This window comes from Patella vulgata, chromosome 6, assembly GCF_932274485.2.
Source record: "Patella vulgata chromosome 6, xgPatVulg1.2, whole genome shotgun sequence".
Taxonomy (NCBI): domain Eukaryota; kingdom Metazoa; phylum Mollusca; class Gastropoda; family Patellidae; genus Patella; species Patella vulgata.
In genome coordinates this window covers 46,674,108-46,696,329 of record NC_065884.2, presented here as the reverse complement: position 1 = coordinate 46,696,329, position 22,222 = coordinate 46,674,108, and the positions used below count along the sequence as shown (strand labels likewise).

At 34.5% G+C, this 22,222-nt stretch overlaps 1 protein-coding gene across 1 annotated transcript in view; it reads left to right on the top strand.

Moving 5' to 3' along the window:
- Positions 1–2,578: 2,578 nt before the first annotated feature.
- LOC126824779 (uncharacterized) overlaps positions 2,579–22,222 on the top strand; it is a 34,347-nt gene continuing 14,703 nt past the window's right edge. The window contains exon 1 of the mRNA XM_050554157.2: positions 2,579–2,773. The gene's annotated coding sequence lies outside the window, so the exon portion shown is untranslated. The remainder of the gene's footprint in view (positions 2,774–22,222) is intronic.

Genomic DNA, 22,222 nt, shown 5'->3' with positions numbered 1-22,222 from the left:
GTTATACATTATATTGATTTGGGTATTTAGATAGGCGAGAAGGGGGCATCGGGAAAAAATATAACCTGTATATGTACTAATATTGACATTTCCGAATGCCTTTTTCTCCACGAGTTTGTATTTACCTTACGACCCTTCAAACTCAAACAATTTCCTTGGCGAAATGTTCGGCATTTCCGAGCGACGAGATATGGGGATCGAAGCACGAGGGAAGATGAAACAAGAGACATTTAGACGAGGATAAACGTAGACTCAAGATGAAGTAAAGCCAACGTCTTCCATACATTCTTTTCAACAATAAACACATATATATGTTGACATTTGACAAGCGAACACCAAAAAGATACCCATAAACTACAAATCTTTAGTTTTTTCAAGTTGTGTATAAAATTGTGTTTGACCATAGACAATATAGTGAAATGCACATTTAAAATAACAAAATAACATGTTTTGTTTATAACCAATACATTTGTTTCTGTTTTTTTTTTTCTTTTTGTTTTTAAATCATTTCACCCGTACATACATATTCCACATTTTGCAAAAATGTCTCGACTCTATAGATTTATAAATACCCTTATTCGTGGACTGGGCGTAAATAACATGTAGGCCTATATAAACCACTTATAAATAGCACAAAGATTTCGAGAAGATTTGAGATAATAATTATGATAATGTACGTGTTAAACCATAAGTTAAAATCGGTAAGATTAAATAAAATTCAAATAAAATTTTCACAACCAATTGAAAAGTGGTCATATATAGATATTTCGATTTCAAGAAGCATTTATGTGAAACGGCCTTGACATGTCACGCCCTTTTCACGTTCTCGAGGAATATGCACGAAAGGGATAGTTATTACCTTTGCAGTGTTGACAGATTTTTTTATCCAGCATGGGGCTGACAACAAAAACGGTTAAGTTGTTCGAATTTTACAAAACAATAGTATGTTATATTTACCATGACGATCGGGAATCAAAATAAGAGTACGCAGTAGCACCAGTATCAGGTGAAAGTTTTCCTCATGCGTGCCTTCATTAGTGCAGAAAAGTTAGACCTTACAACAATTTCAATTCTTTCTTCAGCATCCCAAGCCGGCTCCTGCATAGCTGCGATTGCTGCAGAGAGGTTAGATTACGTACGTTCATTGAGGTACAAAGACCAATGTTGTCCTTCATTATGAGTAAATATGTAGATTCACCGGCCCATTTGTTTTAATAAAGCGCAGCAAATATTGTTAAATCTTTATCAGCTTCTCGTCACGAACGATTGAACCGAAGATGGATAGGATGGGTTACAGAATAAGATAAGCATACCCGACTTCGAGCACAACGGTACGTCTGTCAACTCTTAATCCTTTTCCAATCCAATGCATAGTTGTTCCTTCTCCTCCTAGAAAACCATTACCGACTGTTTTACTCCATAGTCCAGTTTTAGTCGAAATTATCAAAATAAACATCCCTTTTTAAAACGGTAGGCGCATATTTAAGCCATGTGTTGTTTGAACTTATATTCTACTTCTTTATTTCCTCAAAATTTAGAGTAGATGACTAATCTCATAAACTTTTCCATGCTAATGACGCACGCTAATGAGTTCCATGGGGACCTTAATCACAGCTGTATAATTTATCATTGTGTCAGCCTTTACATTGACAATCCTCCAGACATGCAGGTGTTTTGTTCTGAGATGTGTTGGGAAATTCATCTTTTAAATCATGCAAGGACATCAATAAAAATCACGGCTATTAATTATCTGTAAAAATAAGAAGGTCATTTATAAGGGCCGTATGTACCACCGGGTCTCGTTTACCTGCGTAATGCAATCAATACTGGGAACAAATAATTACTTTTATCCGTTTGTCTTACAGTTCAATACGATGTTCTAAATATCTACATGTCTGAGAATCTCTTTGGTGTTGTCCTTAACATTTCACCAAAACGGGCTAAACACCAATACAAGTCAAGACCTAAAAAATTGTTATTAAAAAATTGGGTTTGTCTTGATTATTTGAAATAAAAAGTACAAAACATTTTGGTTTAGGAATTTTCAACAAGGCTTATTGAATTTCAAGCACGATAAAATTCAAACAAACTCATCAATTTCTAAAAACACATATTTGTTTAATAATTATATATCACTTCTTAAAAGTTATATGAAGATCAATGTCCGAGATGGCGACACAGAAGAAATAGATCAATGGCGACTAAAAAAAAATAGGGATTAAAAAAAGGGGGGATTGCAAATAAAATTCTCGTACAAAATACTTTGGAAGCATTGCATTTAAATGACCGTGGAGTTTTGTATCTTTTGGCGCAAGGTTGTCCTTACATATTCTTCCTAGGTAGTCTTCTATGTGCCGTCCTTTAAAGAGGGTTAATGGTGAAATCGTGTTCTATTTTATATTTATCTTAGGAAAGTCGTTAGATGTGCTGATTAATCGAATATCTACGTATATATTCGATTAACTGATTAAAAAAATATATATATCAACGTGGATAGAATTTTATTTGGACTTCAGAGACGAGCTAAAACAATTTCGACGCGACTGTTCAAATTAAGTTAATTTAATTCGATTTTCTTTCAAATACGAGAAAAAAACCGAATAACAAAAATGTTTTAAAAACGTGCTTAGACAGTCTAAATCTAATGTGATTATTTAATTGGAAATAGTGTAGATTTTGTTCACTCTAAAAGGAAAAAGATTCGTCAATTTTTCCAGATTACTCTGTATGGATGTGTAGAAGATGTGTCTTAGACAGGAACTTTGAAATCAGGGTAAGCTGATTTGCGTACTTTCTTGAATTATTCAATCTCAAAAGTAGTCAACAGTTAAGTAAGTAACAATTCGTTTCTTGCTCGTCTGTAAATCACAACTCATAATGTGGTTCCAAATTCTGAGAAGGATCTATATATATTCAAATTTTGTGGCAATATTTTGCTATGTTTACCTTAACTGATATTATAAAAGGTCTTTTTAAGGCATCCAGCATGTTTTTTTAAAGAATATATTTAAACTTTGTACCCATGGCAAATTGTAGAACGGCCACACATTAGCAAAAGAGGTAAGGGCGTCATTTGGTTTAAATGATTTGTCCTGTAAGTAAAATATACATAGAAACTTGAAATAAGTATTCTGTGGACAGAAACGTTCATTTTATTCTTTTTGTTAAAACAAAAGTTTATTTGTCAACTCGAGCGTTTTGTATAAGTAACGTAAGTTTTAAGCAGACTTCCGGACGTAAAAGCAAATTAAATCCTAAAGATTTAGCACAACATTGTTGGGACTTGCGTTAAATTGGAGATAATTAGATCAAATAAGATTGACATAACTTTAGTTTATTTGAAAGTATTAAAGGGGCATAATGGTTCAGAGAAAGTTCAAGTTTTTATAAAAGAGACATTTTGATAAATTAAAACAAATTAGATCAAATAAGCTTGACACTACTTCAGTTTATAATGATATAGACAGCTCAAGTTTTTATTAAATAGACATTTTGATGATTTATAAAACACTTGTCTCCATTTCTCAGTAAGTGGACATCTTTATAAGTTTATGCTTATACCAGTTTGTATCTCAATAACTTTACCCCACCCCCTCAATAATGAACCATGACTAAAATTATTTCATATATAACACATGAACTTGAATTATTAATTATTTCTACCATCTTAGTCAGCTGTAAAAAAACAAGTATAAATACTAACAAATCATAATTATGCTATACCACTTGAATTAGTGCTGGCCTTTAAGGGGTGTCCAGTGCGAACCACGTTGTTTTCACAAGCCCCGCAATGTAGTGGAAACCGAAAATTTAACCGAAAAATTCACAATAATCTACCATCGATGTCCTAACTCAATTTTTTAATGTTCGGTTGGACCTTCTTAACTTTACAATTACCCCTTTCTTGGGATTTTCTGTAACGTTTATCTTTAAAAATTCAGTTTGTAGTTAAGCTTGTAAAATATTTGTATGTCTTTTAGTCTTTGAGAATTGCATGAGATTCGAGTTCACTACTGAACACGTTATTTCCGCTTTAAAATATAAAAAAATAAAATGATAGGACAGAAAAAAATTGATCATAGAAATTTTATCATTTGGCAACTAAAAATCACGTCAACTAATTATAAATAAGCATTAAGATCAGTTATATATAGAAGTGATATAAAACATTAATCATAAAGAAGTGCTATAGGCCAGTCGATTTATGATTTTACCCAGAATAAATTGCAAGAAAGGGTTTTAATACATGTTTGTGTTTATTTAGATGTACTTTGTAACTTCTCAAAAGTTTACCAAATTTTGCGCACCGGAAAGTGGTAAACATTGGTAAAATCCAAGATGGCCGATATTCAACTACTCAATGCTCCTGAAAATCCTAAATGGTTGGTTTAAGACAAAAAACGTATAATAAACATAGGAATGTGATATCAAAATGTCAAATTACCCCCATTAAAAGTATAATGACATACTATGACGACCAGCACATCTACATATTAAAACTTGTAAACTTTTGTCTTTATTCTATATAAATCTATGTTGAGGTTATCGGAACATGGCACTGTATCTTTAGAACATAAATTACACCTGGCATTACAATGACGCAGTATGGACAGTTTATGGTGTACTGTTATGCCACGTTTTTCTGTGGTTGTCATCTCATATATAGCTATTGTAAAGTGCCCCGGAAATATTATCATGATAGTTCATGAACACAGTTCCTTTGGGGAAGAGAGTGAGAAGCTTGTAGCGCAGCATTAATTATCATTCCCAATTATAAGATGGTGACAACAGAAAGAGATGACGTAATAGTACACCATAAACGGTCTATATTGCACATTCTATTATTATTACATGATCTCCTTTAATAAGCTTTTAGAACAACAATGTTTGGCCAATGCTATGGATCCTGGATGTGCTATCACACCCACTGAACGCGTGAAAAACAGGGCTTGGAAACATACTCTACATGCCAGAAGTTTCTTGAGACAAACGATATCATACACAGATTTTTCGCTCTCGTTGTCGGAATGAAAATAAAATCTTTTTACATGAATGTTAGTATTTGCACCTGCAGTATCAGAAGATATATCTCCTCCCCAATCAATTTCATGGATACAAATCTACAGCTTCAGTAGCTACTTTTACCATGTCGACATAATCATGCCTGTACAACATTTAAACCCCCTCTTAACTCAAATTCATCACATAAAGCAGCAGCTACATGTATTGAAGGTTTGCCTTTCTTATAGTTTATACGGATGTATAACAGTTCATTTGATGCGAACTATAATGTTGCATAGCCCAGCAATCGGTTATTAAGGTGTATTTTAGCAAAAGTTGCGCATTTAATGAAAAGCATTAATCATTTAGATGATAGTACTCTTCATTCATTGTAGAGCTAATTGATAAATGATACCATACTCATCTTTTTGCTTTTCTTGCTTTACCTATTTTCCACGACAGCATTTTATTGGGATATGGGTAACCCCTTAATACAGGTACATACAAAAATAAGTATATCTTCAAATAAAATATTGACCCAAAAAACATTAGTTCAGACACTAAATTTACTATATTATGATGAAGCAGTAGAGAGTTTTGCCTATTCGTAAATTTGGGGTTTTGGTCGAAGGTTGTGGCCTTTCGGTCGTAAGTTGTGGCGTAGGGGTGCGTCTGAAAATGGTGTAAGGGACCAGTTACCATCACTAGGTATATCTTCAATTGAGAGAATTACCGAATTTGCTATTTGGTTATGCAGAGTTCTCGGTCATAGGTTTTTAGGCTATGGGTACCCCCAAAAATGGCACAAGGGTGCGTCGGACATCTATGACAACGTGAGGCCAATTATCAGTTTCATTTAAATTTGTACCGCTTAAAAATTGACGACTTTATGTTTGTCTGAAGTTTTCCCTTTTAAAGGAAAATATTTTAAAGAATTTAGCATTAACCCAAACATTTGCCACTTTCCGGTACTCCGATTTTGGATGTGATTCAGTACACCGAACTCATCAAAACAGTCAAAGAACCTTTTCTTGCAATTGTTTGGAGGTTAGCCGCCATATTTTCATAAACTGACTGATTTATTAAAAGAACTGACCATTAATCTCAAAATATGGGACTTTCCTGTAATCCCATGATGGTAAACTTTGAGAAAGTCCTTTAGTACACCCAACACTACCAACAACCATCAAAAAACCTTGTCTTGCAATTTTTGCGGAATAGACCCCACTTTTTTCATAAATTGAATGGACTACTAAGATTAATTATCAGTGATCGTCTGGGAATAACTATTGATCAGATGAAAAGTGATATGTTATGGAATTCTATTCAAATTAATATGTTATGTCATTGAATATTCTGGTCTTAATTTAGACCGTTATTATTGTCTATATTGTGTATAATGGAATACCATCTTCCTGGTAAGTAAAGTTTAATTATATAAACATCAAGGCTGAAATACACTATACTGAAGAGGGTAAGAACGTGTTTTTTTTAATATTTTTTAAAATCTGATTTATACACACATTTTATATAGAGGTGCTGTTTTATTAGGCGATGCATGTTGATTGATCTTGCTTAAACTTAGTAGTGAGTGTGGGGATAAAGGACACTTTTTTGGGGAGATCAATCAAATCGGTCTGAATTGTATGAAAATTGCTTACACGACACATGCATTTGCAACCTTGATTCGTTTATATGAATATGTTCTTTTAATAACAGACAAACCTATTTCATAATTGGAATGATCTCTTTCAATGAAAGTAGGTTTAGATTTTTTTATATCAGAAGACTATATTGAATACAACCACGGTATCGAAGCCAGGGTCCTAGCATCTTGCAGCTACTGCGGGATTTGAACAATTCTTACAAAATGTTTAACGGGTCACTTATTAATGTTCGTGACCTAATGGTTTTAATACACATTGCGACCGGACAAGATTGTATGTGCCCAAGTAGAAGATGTTTTACGTCTTCGTTAAACAAATTTTATTTGTACTGCCCATCCAAGTCAATATTGGATGTACCGATTTTGTTGTAAAATAAATCGTGTATTAAACGTTCGAACCCGTGGAAGTTTTTGAATCTCCGTACATCTAATTGTAGGCTTTTGAGAACTGAGTTCGATATTGTCTTAAAATATTAATGTCAGTTATATTAGAAATGGGTATTAATAGTAGTGCCTTAATTTCAACCAATCATCTGTAAGCGAAAACCACCGAAGGCTGAGTTCGGGAGTTGCTGAAATGAAATGAAATGGGGTTTAACGTCCTACTGCTCTGCTCCTATACTGGGCTAATGAAGACGGGAGGGAGTTGGTGAAACATTAGTATTCTAGCCTTGGAAGGTTATTTAGGTTATTGTATCACCAAGTACATATGTCAACCAATCTATCAATCGTCGATTTCTGATGAGACAGAAACCATTGAAGGAAATAAGACTATCTGATGACTTACCGACAAGGACGTTGTTACTAATATGTATGGTCTCTTTGTGGTTTTATTATCACTGAAATATATCCTATACCTTTGACAATTTTGTGTATAGTGCATTAGATTGCTTAGAAACGTTTGGCATTCGACATAAGCTTTACAGAATACTAAACTCTCAACTCAAGAGAATAACATATAAAGCATTTAGTATTAGTTCCATTATCAGAACACACAAATGTCACATTAAATGAGTGTTATGCTCGTAAAAAACTTATTAGTAATGGTCTATAGTCATTAGCTACCAATCTCATCTGAAAGCCAATACTATTATTTCTGTAACACCCTGGGGATTATTCTGATATTTAATATGATGGCATCGGGATATAATTGTAATTTTACATGTATCTATATGGGTTGCAGTAACAATGAAAGGTGATTTTTAAACACATTCGTGATTATATGTATCTTCTATCATGACTTAGTCTAATCTAATTTTAACAGTTAAAGAAGCAGATATTCTAAATAGTTGGCAACTGATATACTCTCAGCAACAGCTTTGTGAAAGACGATATTGTTCTGATGTAAGAAAAATAAGCTCATAAAACGTTTACAATGTTTCGGGGACTAGGTCAATAACTATGCATAAAATTGATGCGTGACTCTTAATGTCGATAGCGTTTCTCTTTTGGCTATGTTATTATGCATATATTTTTCCAGTTCTGCATCACAGGAAACCATCATCGGCTGTGTTTTCATGGTAAGGGATTTAGAAAAGAATTAAAATATTTCACTTAATTGCTCAGTACTTTTCTTAACCAGAAATCGCTCAGAACGCGATCTAGACCCCCAATATGTTAGCCCCACCCCCAATCAAGAATTGTTTCCGCCGACCCTGCTCACGTACACAATCAGATTCACAAGGATACACACGATTTTCTCAAAGCACAGAGTGTCAGATTTTCAAAGCACGATCTTGTCATCTGGAAGCACGTTAAAATAGGTTCCGTGGCTTAGATAGTGTTTTACACCCGCTTCCACCAATAGGCTGGTATTTTTTTTATCTCATTTTTAACTCTTTAATATTGTATGATTCAGTAATAACATACCTAACCTAATACATTATTTCGTCTAGTGTGGCATACCTAAAGCCCTAATATCGTCTCCTGTAGTAAATATACTTCATCTGGTTCCGGAGAAAACTTCCCTATCTGCATTGTTTTATAACCTCTAAATAAAACGCAATATTTCTTTGTATAAAAAGATCGTTCAAAGTTAACCTCAAAATCATCTTGTTAAATACTTTGAATTTTTAATATTTGTACAATAACGTTAGCCCGTATTTGCCGTCTTGCATATAGTCAAATCAATGGATATATGGCCAAACTGTCTGTGATTCTCTTTTCTTCAATGCACAGACTGATAGAAATCTGTATAAAATTTTTGAATTTATACCAGAGTCAATATAAATGCTAGGGTCATATTGATATTGCGAAAACGTATTCCAAATATTTTCCCAGGGAGATAAACTAATAAAATGTTTAAAAATTGACCCATAAATATTAGTTAGGTGAGTTTTCGTTAAATAGATAATTTTTTTTATACATTTTTTGTTTGCTGTTGTTGTATTTTGTGTTTTCCTGGTTTATAAAAACAAGGATCAGAAAACATCATTTTTATTGTTACTCTTTGGAATTAATTTAAAGGAACTACTTCTCTTTGATTTGGATCAAAATAAGTGTTAAACTAGCTTGATATGATGTGTTATTTCGATCAATTATATGGCACCAAATCTGTGAATAAATTATCATTTCGAATATAGCTTAAACTGTCGACAGTGGAACACAAAATTAACTATATTTCAACATGTAGGCAATGCAGACAGACCCATAGTGCAAAGAAAATCGGTACATTATATTTTATCACCCAATAGCACATTTTACAGTAGATATCGCTTTTGTTATAAATTTGATAATCTACTAAGCGATATCTCCTCATATCGCTTTACATGAATTTGATTGTTCAATTAAAAAAGGAACTACTTTTTTATTTTCAAAGAACAATTCATTTTTTTTTAAAGTAACTTCTTTTTTTATTAAAAAGGAACTATTTTTATTTAATTGATTTTGAAGGAAACACTGGGTCAATATAAAGGACATTGAATGGTTGAATTGCTGTCAAAAAATGATGTAGCCTATCACTACGCCATGACGTAATCAGGTTCAGTAAAAGTGAAATCTATAGCAAAGAATTATATTTATTTATTTGTGCATGTAAGAAAGCATTTGGTGATAAATAAAGTCTCCTACACGTCTTTTTTATATCAAAATGGAGATTCACTATGTAATATCAACACTTTGGTTTACTTAAACTAAAATGGCACAGAAGAACCGGTCGTACAGTATTAATATAATGTCTCGCTCTCACCCACACTTAAAAATGAATCATTTTGGTTACCGCGCATTGTGTAATTTAAACATTAAAACATTTAAACGTGTACTTTTAGCTTTTCCTTTAAGATTTATCCCGTCTTCAGATTATTTGAACTTGAGAAGTGATTAATCGTTACAACTGTAGTTTAAACATTGCCATCCACTTGTTAAATGTGTATTTTGAAGGAAAGAAGTACAGACCGCTTCTGAATATCATTTTGTTGCAAATTGATAATAGACTTCGTGACACTTCCCATCCAAAATGGAGACATTTTTGTTTGAAATTAATTGTTAAAATCAAGTTTTTGAGCTTCCCAATCTGTGCGTGTTGTTTATTTTCAAAACAAAGCACTCAAATAGACGATTAGGCTTAATATTGACAAGAATGTCCATATAAACAAATCCATTCTCTCCAGTATGTTAACGACCGGACATTTTGAACCGCTGTTTATTCTCAGCCAATCAACACTATTTAATCGATCATGTGACTTGTACTTTACCCTGAACAAGTTGGAGAAATGAGCGCGTTAATTCTACTGAAAGATGTTTGTACTCAGTGTTGATTTTAGTAAAAGTTTTATGCTGTTGAATACTGAATTAAAATTCTCTGATTGTCACTAAAGATTGACTTTAGATCTGAAACTATCTCGTAGAGACGGAGTATCGGAGCACCGGGTGTCTTTAAAATAGCATGGTTTCTTGTAATTCATCTCATTGATGCGAAATGAAATGCAGTTTACTCTGTACTTTTTCTGAACCAACTGGATTAATGAAGAGAGGCGTACGTCATACATTGCGTATTTCAATTTCCAATGGTTCTTGTTCGGATCTTTGTTTTAAGTCCCATCTGTCATTGCCTTGCACAAACTGACAAGGAGAAACCATGCTGGTTAGTGTCTTTCTTCATTAGCCCAATCGGAACAGAAAAGTAGGACGTTAAACCCCATTTCATTTCACTTCTGACATTTTACTAACTGAGCCACAGCGACCCCTGTCATTGAGACACATACAGTCAGCACCAACACAATATTCCTAAATTCCCTATCGTACCCGCGGTTCCTGATTAATAGATTAGCTATATAACACTGCTGCTTTAAATTATTTTAGGTTTTGTGTATTAGGTTTGTTTTGTATGTAAATTATTTACTATGTTTATTTGTTTTCCCCCAATATATCTCGAACAATTCTAAAATGAATGACATGTGTTTATAATTATTTGTATATTTGAATATGTGGACTTATTGTGCGTTTTCGGAGAAATATGGATAATAAAAGCATACTATATTTAAAAGATAAATCCGGTAAACTATTTCCCTATTCCCAAACACGTCCCGAATTCTTTTCTTTTCTTGCATAGCTCTAGATTTGGATATGCAGAGGTCAAAAGTTTGTGTAATGTTATGCAGGAAAGGTGACATTGTGGCATTTAGTGAATTGTTTGTTTTATTTTATTGATTGTGTAGACACCAGCATAAGTTAACAAGTTTATGTTGTAAAAAAAACGAAACTCGATGGAAAATTTCCTTTTGTTTATTATTTACTTGCTGGTCTTTCTTCTTAAAAAGTTTTGCTTGTACAAAAGGTTTTGCTTCTACACAGTAGTCTTTTTTCTGATAGAATTTGGCGATTTTCTCTAAAATTTTGTTTGAACCTTTGAAAGATAATATTATGGTTATATGCTAGACGGTCTACAATGCTTACAGCATCAATCCTTGGTTTTGTTTTGTTAATTCTTACTTGACAATTTCACAAGGAGTGTGTCAGGCCCGGTGGAGTGAGAAGGGGGTGGGGGCTAGGGAATAATTTGGCCGCAGGTACAACGAGGTCTGATTTTAACATATAAGTGAGACTTCTTGAACATAGACTGTTATGCTCTATACTGATCCCTGGGTAAAGAGACACTCAGTTGCGAGGGTCACGATTAGTTAATTGGACAGTCGATCTTTATTTCAACCCCATCCCACTTCCGTTGTACCTATGACAGATTAGGACATTAGGTAACTTCCCTGTGTCCCTTATCTATCATATAATTCACTGCTATCAGTTATGACCAGTTGCATGGTAAGGGATTTAGAAAAGAAAGAAAATTTCACTTCATTGCTGAGTAATTTAGGAAGGTATCCCCCCACCCCCGCAATCAAGAATTGCCTCCGCCGGCCCTGTGGGTTAGGATAAACAGAAGATTTATATGGATAAACAATTGCTGTATTTAATCGGAGCGCTTTTTAAAAAATCTATCGTCCAATTATGGTCGGACATGTGTCGATTTTGGACACCAATAGTTCAGGTTGATACATTTTAATAGTTCAGGTTAAAATGTCCATTCCAATACTTAATACATTTGACATCAGCTATTAGTAAGTGCAGGAAGACCGCACCACACACAAACAAAACCTATATGACTAACCTGCGGGTAAGGCACACAAACTACACAGACGTGTATATCAAATCAAGTAAATAGATCCGGATTGAAAATCATTAAAATGTTCCACAGAATAATTAGTTTTAGACATATATTAATTTCTTGATAATTAGATTTATATTTGTGAAATATCCCATTTGCTAATTATTTTTATAGAATTTTATATTTTCTGTTGCAAATTTATCATTTTAATGGTTTGAGGTTGACAGGGGGAGATGATCTCCGGTGAACGGATATGGATGCAGCTATAAGTTCTGCTATGTTGAAATGTTTTCCTTTTCAACAGCGCTCTTAAAAACTTGGCCTACAAAAAAATGAGCTTGATTATGTGTTGACTAAACATTAAACCATGCTTTTATAAAGACAATTTAGGGACTATAAAGCGCAGTAGACGCTTACGGCTGGCCCCCAGATCCATTTTGCACTTGATTTGATATTTGTTGTTTATTTCTTGCAATGTCTATATAGTTTGTCTTGTCCGCAGGTTTGTCTTGTCGGTTTTGTTTTGCGTTTAGTGTGGTTTTCCTACACTAACTATTTAGATGAAATCAAGGCAGCATTATAAATTTGTAGAAAAATCGCCAATAAAATACTCAACTAAACGAACATCAATGGTTTTGGACTTAACTTGATTTACACTTTTCGAGGATGAAATCGAAACTGATTACAAGTTGGCGATAGAAAGTGAACCAATTGCCAAATGTAATATGCTGTAGATATGCTTCTCCAATTAAATAAGGTTAGAGGGTGATAGATTAGCGAAAAACTCGTTAAAATGTATTGTAAAACGGTCGACTTGACACAAAGATTACCGCCAGATATTTGCTGATTAATGCATTGTTGTGTTTTGAGTATTTATTTTTCCACAAATAACAAAAAGAAGAATTTAACTTTTCTATGTTTTTTCTTCTTAAAACCTGCATAGAAAAGTTAAATTCTTCTTTTTGTTATTTGTGGAAAAATAAATTTGCATAAATTTTTTCTTCTCAAAACCTGGGGGATCTCGCTGGCTAAGTGGGTAAGACGCTGGCTTGCTTGCCTGGAGGTCGGGTGTTCGATCCCTGCATTGGCCGAGAAAGTCCATTCAGATTTCCCGGCGTGGTTCCCCCTTGTCAGTGATGCAGGGTGGAGGGCCTGACAAGGACAGCTGTCTAGTCATTCGGATGAGACGAAAAACCGAGGCCCCGTGTACACATTGGAGTGCACGTAAAAGATCCCTTGACAGTTGGAATTCGATATAAGAGTAGGCCGTAGTGCCGCTGTCCGGGAAAAATTTCCACTCATAGCACACTGTATGGCGTATGCCCGTCTTCATTAGCCAAGTTCGGAGCAGAACAGTAGGACGTTAAACCCCATTTCATTTCTTAAAACCCGCTTCTTCCCAAATAGATTTATTTCCCCGGGAAAAGGTCGCATATCCGATAAACCCCCATAGCACTTAATATTTATGTTTTCATTATTTGGGTATCCTTCTATAGACCGAGCAATCATAATGTTGTCTAATAACGCGACACACATGCCCACAACATTATTTTATATCCCTTCCTTCCCTTACGTTTGGGATGTGAAACAGACCAAATAATTATAAACTAAACATAATTTCAACTTTGTTTCTTGAAGTTTCTGTTAACAAGATTACATATAAATACATAAAATTTAAAGTGAAATAACGATATATACAGGTACAAACAATGCAAAATAAGGGTCCTGCCAAATTGCTATTATTCGAGATAAACGATTATGAATATTTTGAACACATTTAATTTATCTTTAAGAAGATATTTTCTGTTTTTAAAACATTCAACATTCGAATGATTCTTCAATTCTTTAATATACCGGAGCATACAGTATTGACAGACCAGTTATTGCACTTAATAAATATCCTAACTAGTACAACATTGACCCAATGTACAAATTTGTTATTTTTAAGGAAAATCAGATAATAGGTTGTAATTAAAGCTGACATGTCGATAGATGAACAATGCATAAAGGGTTAAACAATATAATAAATCAACAAAAACAATAGATGCACATCAAAGAAAAAACTACCGCCAGTTAATGACTTCCTAGCCAGTTAATCTTAAAGTGGTTAATTTAAGAAACATTAATTATCTTAGCGATTGACAGATTATCACACCATTATAGCATTTCTTGCATGCATATAATCACATACTAGTAAAACAAGCTGTTGGAAATTTGAACAAGCATGTATGCCCTTTTAGTATACCAACATAGACGTTCAAAAAGGCTGTATAATCTTTGATCGACAATCATATTTTATCGATAACATATTCGCTGAACAGGTGAACCTAGGGTGACCACCTTTGCTTGAACATATTGTGGGACATTTCAGAAAAATATATGCTGCTCAAAAACCATCTTATTGTCTGCGGAGCCGTGGGCGGCGTAGATAAGAAACCTCATCTCTCACCCCTCAACACTTTTAGCTACCTTCCCGTAGCTAAGGGCGGCGGAGCTGCTCACCTCGAACGGCGTAAGCCCGAAAACGTCATTCCCGACAATCTTGAGACAAGAAATATGGGACTGAAATACTCTGATTTTGTAGTGACTTTCTGCTGAATGCATCACAATTCATGACAGTTTAATGCGTTTATGATTTATGATGAAGCAAAGACAACAGACATTGAAAGATATGCAACTAAAACTTTAAGATTTAAAATGGTAGTTTTTGTTCGACTTCACCACTTCTAATAATCTGCGATAATGTGTCAGCTGTCAGCAGTTTGACATTAGATAAGTAGCTTAACGTCTAATTAGTAATGAAAGATTAACAGAAACATAAGTATAATAGAAATGTTTAATTGAATGAATGAATACTGAACTAATGAAATATTGAAAGAATGTAATAGAAACAATCTGATTAAAACACAGACCCTATTTCGTTTCGTTTTTTATAGTTCAAAATTTCGCTTTACTTGTCTTTACTACACTAGGATCTGGAGGAGTTGTTAAATAACCCGCGGATTATCCAATAAAACGGTATGTTGCAGCGAGTTCTAGGCGTGCGATGCACGGAACTGTGGGTATCCTACAACAAACACCAACGTTGATTGGTGAATCAAATGTCTGACGTCATAGGTTGTTGTGTATCACTGTAAGACGGCACGTTTTGGGGCCGGGAGGGACACGTTTGGTCTACTGCTCTGAAAAGGGAGTTTTCTTTCTCTGCCGGGACAGACAATATTTTAAAATCCCCTTTCTGTTTTAATAGTAGTTTCAAATTTAACACAGGAAACATTGTTGTTAAGATTTAACCAAACAAGTTAAATAATCTTCCACTCCATGTTGTTACGTACATTAAAATCAAACCTGGGTGGTTAGTCTAACGAAAGGTCTATTATAAAACTCGCTGACTTACATTAGTTAAGAGTTTAATAAAGAGCTGGTCATTCTTGCTATAATAATTCAAAAATAGATGATAAATGAAGAAAATATTGAAAATTTCATTCAAATTACTTCATTCTTAGCCAAGTTATCATTGTTTGTAGTTTTGACAAGATGTGTGCACAGTGGTAACCAGGGCACTGGTATAATCGGGCCTTAGTGCCCTTAGCCTCGCTTTCCCATTTTTAAATTAAATTTTTAAATGGCGAACCGTTTTAATCTAGTTAAAATCTCGAGTATCCGATGCCATCGATAGTCGATTATGGTCTTGTTTTGTTAATAAATGTCTAATTAGTAGTTTATATAACATTTCAGGCCCAAAGAAAGACCTGCAATAGGCAGATTTAGCTCTTGCATAATATATGTTTAACATCCTGTTTTGTGTCAATGTTCAATAAATATTACTTAAGCTATTCTTTGCGTTAATTGAGACTTCTGGCTGTGCATACACCCCAGAGAAATGAGAAGAATCAGGTGATTTAGTGTACCGTACTACGTTAAATCATTTCTATATTTTATGCTTTTGGATGATATTCTATATTAACGAATCTAAATCGCTGTTCTTTAACACCTAAAAATGGACACAAATGGGTCGTAACGCATATAATAATGTAAATATTATGAATGTATATAAACTGATTTACATTCAATCGTTTCTGTTTTAACTGTAATTTCTAATCAATTACGTTCGGCGAAATACGCGAAGAATCTAAATGGAATGAAAGTGTTTGGCGTCTGCTTATTTCAGTCTACACCGGTAGTATTCTCCTGTGGGGTATGTTTTGCCCATTCATCGAGTCGCTTCATTACAAATGACGCCGGAAAGCATCCTGGTTCGCGATTCGTGTGCCAATTTTAAAATTTTCATTGGATATCAGAATCCCATCTTTTCACGGTAAGATAACAATTCACCAAAAAGTCGTGTTTGCCATGTCTAAGACTGTTGATGATATTGTATTAGCGACTTGCCTCCTTTAAGTATATTGAAAAGTTATTAAAAAATACATTGCTAGGCTAATTGAGATTGCATCTATGGTTAAATAGTAACTCACCTGTATTTGTAGGTTATAATGGCATTTGAGTAATTTTTAGACGAATGTTAATAATTCAAGATATCACTGTATTTAATGTGTTTAATTGGGACACTTTCTTGTTGATATTAGTAGACTATTGGAATTGTGGCTAATCTCTGACCTTCAGGAATGCAGAGGGATAAATGATAAACTATTAGACCTACCTATAAAGTAGTGTTACTGCAGGGATAAATATCCAGGACAACGTTATTTACCAATGATATTATTGATATACTGACATAAAGAATTTAGATACCTTATTGTAGCACCTTTTTACTGATAGTAGTGGAATTGTGACAAATCGTTGAAAGGGTCAGGTGTGAACTTCTAAACTATAATGGGGCTAACGGGCAAACTATTAGAGCTATCTATAAAACAGGGTTACAGCAGGGGTAATTATTTAGAGTCGTGTTATTCATTATCTATAAACTGACATAGAGAAATAAAATACCTTATTGTCGTAATGTGTGAGAAAACGCCGTTTCGGAGACTAATGGTAGAAGCAATCTATATTTTTTTCATTATTTTTTGCTAAAATCTTTTAGGTTTGTCAATCCTAGAATAGTTTCGAGCAGAATTAGGCGCCAATTCTTAATTGATCTCATTGAGGAAGTAAAAAATAAAGTTGGCACGTCTGCTAAAAAAACGAGACCGGGTGATTAATTTTTATCTTGATGACTTGGTTTTTGCCAATGGAATGAGACGAGAGTCAACGCTGGATCTACTAGTAAGGAGGGTATAGTTATTGCCAATCGTGTTTTGTTGACAAACCCATGGGACGAGTCAACACACTGTCAACATTTGAGATACATTTTACTATTGATAATAACTGGTGTCAATATTACTTTTACATGAGTACGCCATAGAACACACCATATCGTATAATGTGAAATATTTTATTTACTCCTGGATGCCCTTTCCTTTTTTATATATAAAACGGAAAAGAATTAAAAACATACCAGTCGTGCCAAAAAATCACGCCACACAATGACTTTTTACAGCTCAAGTATTTGACAAAAAGGGGAAAATATGCAGCCTGTTTGGAAACAGATTTTTTGTATAAAATAATGATTTTAAGGATGTGGTGCATTTTTTCAATCTCACCGCAATCTTCAACTGTTTAGTTATTTTTTGTGCCGCAACAGCGATATGGAGATTTTTGACATCTTTAGGGTCAGAATTTGAATTTTACTTGGCTTTGTCCAATAAAACAAATTGAGAGCGTTAGGAATTTTTCATAAAAACAATAGAAGGCTCAATAAATTTAATGATTTATTTCGGGGCCAATATCATACCAGAGTAAAAAAAAGCTCAAAGGCACAATGAATAAGTTTTTTTTTAGCTTAGTGTACATCCCAAATAATAGTAAAAAGATTAGTAATCTGTGTTCTAGAATGAATAATCATATATATGTACCATGCCTCACGCACGACACTCGCCACTAATAATAGCTAAGACGTGGAAAAAAAGTAATTCGCATTTAAATGTAACTAGAAAAAACATGATGTACCTATGCAAGCATATTCCTGAAGCAATGGCCCGAGAAATCTCTCTCTGGCCATTGCTGGATTGACTTCTGATACTTGAACTTTTGAGGGAGTGTGTCTATTCTTCCCGTTCAGTCAAATCTACAGCAATATGACAGATCTTCGTTTAATCTGGGGTCTTCCCTAAAACTTTTGACAGTGATTTAAGGTATTAAAAACCGAGAAAGTATTGTTCGTGTCCAAGCAGTATTGTTTACATTGTAGTCGTTTTGATAACCTCCTTTGTCGCGCAATTAGATTTTCTGCAATAGTCTGCTATGCACTGGTTAATTGGGCGTAATAATTTCATGAGCTCTTTGTAAACCCGAACGTTGTTAATCGGACTATTGATCAGTCATAATTTGGAACAGAAATTTGCTCTTATTACAGCAATGTTTGGGTGGGATTAAGTCTAATTAAACGAAACTCTGCGAGGAGTATGAGATGCAGGTAACAAGATTGTGTCCAAGAACTTTACAAATAAGGCCCCATCTATCTTTTAAAATCAATTTTATATGTCTTTGAGAGATGCGCAACTATTTTCTCATCATTCCAGCTAATAAAGTTTTAATTAATATAGTTGTTTACGTCTGTAAGTCCGTCGCGGACATTATTTTGTCAGTCAAATCAATTGGTGGCTCAGTGAGTAAGGCGCTGGTTCTTTAAACAAGACATCCGGGTCTCGACCATCGTGGTTTCCCCTTGTCAGTAGTTCAGGACGGAGAGACTGCCAAGAAAAAGTGTCTAGTCGTTCGGATGGTATGGAAAACCGATGTCTCATGTATAGGTTCGCGTGCACATAAACGAAACCTTGACAGTTGGAATTCAATTGCTGTCCGAACAAAATTTCCATCATAGCACACTGCGTGGTGTATGCCCGTCTTCATTATCCCGGTTGGTGCAGAACAGTGGGACGTTAAACCCCATTCATTCATTATTCTAATCACTTGGTGTTGGTGTGCTTTGAGATTTCAGTTTGAAGTCTGATAATAGCCACCAAAAATGAATACATAGTTTATTCATTTGAAGGAACGGCTGAAAACTGAAAGGTTTCGAAAATCGAATTGTTTAGTAACGTCTTTTGTTTCATTACGGTTTGTGTGCTATAATAAATAGTGTAAAGAGAATGGCAGCAACCTAGTAAGATCAAGATAAGTTTGTTGTATGTTGCCGCAGCTAAAGGATAATTATTTAAAATAGTCCACAATTTAACCCGAAAATTTACATAAATATTCTTCAAATCAGAATTTCTTACACCGTTTAATCCAAGAACGAATGGAATTAAATGAAATGGAATGGGGTTTAAACTCCTACTGTTCTGCTCCGACTGGGCTAATGGAGACGGTCATACGCCATGCAGTGTGTTATGAGGGAAATTTTGCCTACCATGTCCATTCATATGCAATATTGGTTAAAATTTCTGGATTGAAACTAGGATCTAACCGCACATTGAATAAGATTTTTACATATTTTAAATCGACGATGTCTTTTATCATAGAAACCGTAAGACATACAGATTTCCCTTTTCATGAATCCGGATCGAAGGCTAACATTTGGGGCGATGTTTTGGTCCTGGATTTCAGAATCCTACCGTAAAAACTGCCTTTTATCGCGTTTAGATACTTTAAAAGACACAGTTAGAGTCAGTGGTTAAACTTATTTATTTGAAAAAATGTTGTTTGGATCAACTTTAGTGAAATTCCAATTTTGTTTACATTTTTATTTTTAAAGCAGTCATATAGGTAATTAAAAGTAAAATATTTTTTTGTTAGCTATATGAACTCCTCGCATGAGAAGTTTTATGAGAGTAGACATACGATGGCTAAAATAGAGATTTTCATGAGGGCGCCGCTTTCAATTTGTAGGTTTAAGGACACGAAACTATAAGTTCCCGATCGAATGCCACGCTTAAAGGAGGCAAATTCAAATCAACATTGATGTTATTATCTTGCCATGAAAGGATGGGCTTCTCATATCCAATATTTAAGACAAAATGAACATTTTAAGATTGGCACACGAATTGCGTGTCTAAATGCTTTCGAGCGCCATTTGTAGTGAAGTGACTCGATGAACGAGGCTAAACATATCCCCAGGAGAATACTAGATGTGTATACTGGAAAAACCAGATGCCAACGAATGCCATTCAATTTAGGTTCTTCGCGTATTTTGCCGAACGTAATTAATTAGAAATTACAGAGAGAGAGAAATGGGGTTTAACATCCACTCGACACAAACTAGGTCATTTCGGGACTAACATATGGTTTAATTTTATTTCAATAATTCGCTTGCGCGTAGGGGTCTTTAGCAGTGGGAGGAAACCGGAGGACCCGGAGAAAACCCACGAGGTTGGACAGGCGACCCTACTCTTTGTCACGTACAACTGGGGATTCGAAACCACGCCAGTCGACTCAATGACAGACTTTTATGATACAGCGCGCGCACGCTAACCATTCAGCCATCCAACCCCCCTAGAAATTACAGTAAAAACCGAAGCGATTGAATGTAAATCAGTTTATATATATATTCATATTACATTTTGACATGCATTGAAACCCATTAGTGCCCATTTCTAGTTGCAATACAATAGTGATTTAGCTCCTTTAAAGTCCATATAGCTTTTGGACTAAAATGTTATTTTGTACTCTGTCCCATAACTTTTATACCAGTGTTTGTATTGTGTTGTGGAAAAGGTGCTAGAGTATATCGGGTGGATGAAATCTCAGCGTGGAAGAAGCATTGAGGTTTTCAGACATACATGAAGTGTATGTTGCTTAATCGTTCGAATGGGGTGGGCATTGAGTCCGTATGTCCGCGATACTCGACTGTTATTTGTCATTTTGTATTCAGGACTTTGATTATTCACGAGGATTGGCGATGTTATATTTTAATAGGCATGGATGTGATGGACCCACATTCACAGATGACATGTGTTTTCAAAGAAAGCCTTTAGGGGATACTTCTCTTTTCTAAATACCTCTCTCTTAACTGGTTGGGACTAAATTTTCAATCTTTAGATTGTGCCCTTTAAACAACAAGAACAATATATAAATTAATAAGATAGAAAAAGAGATAGCCATTTATACATTAATAATACCAACAAGTTGAAGATATATATGCATACCCCTTTAAAAGGGATTTACAGTGATCAAAGACAATATGAAGAATAAACAAAAAAAACCCCAAAAAACCCCAAAAAACGCATAATTAATAACAATGTATATATAGACTGAATGAAGGTCAGGCTAATCGAACAAAGTGCAAGATAGAATTAATTTTCATCTAAATATTTAATTAGCTGGCGGACGGTGTTGCCGGATTTCAGGTGTTTGAGAGTACCTGGTAGTGTGTTCCATAAGCGCGAGTTTAGCTGGTGTTGAAATAAGTCTGAAAAAACGTTTATCAGAGTTGTCCCATGTAATCCCGAATTTAACTGATAGAAGTTGTTTTAATTTGCGAAGATGAAATAATTTTTGCTGAATGATTTTTGAAACATATTTAACATGTTCATTCCACTGAAGATGGTTATCCATGATTACGCCTAGCATGTTTTCTTTTCCGTTTAGTAGTAATTACCATACATTTAGTTTTTGTATCATTTACAAGCATAGGGATAATTTGGCACCATTTGAGTAGGGAATTGGTATTTATACAGCAGTATAGACTATAGTATCATCGGCAAATAGGTCACCGTGGGTTTTTAGGTGGAGGGGAAGATCGTTGATAAAAATCTTGAACAGTAAAGGCCCTAAGTTGGACCCCTGTGGGATTCCATGTATGTCGGGCTGACACGTAGATGTATTTCCATTAGCAATTATACTTTGATGTAAATAAGAACTAATGATATTAATAGTATTGACTGAAAGTTGGTACAAATCATATTTATCTAAGAGAATATTGTGGTTAACAAGATCGAAAGCCTTTCTAAAATCGAAAAAGA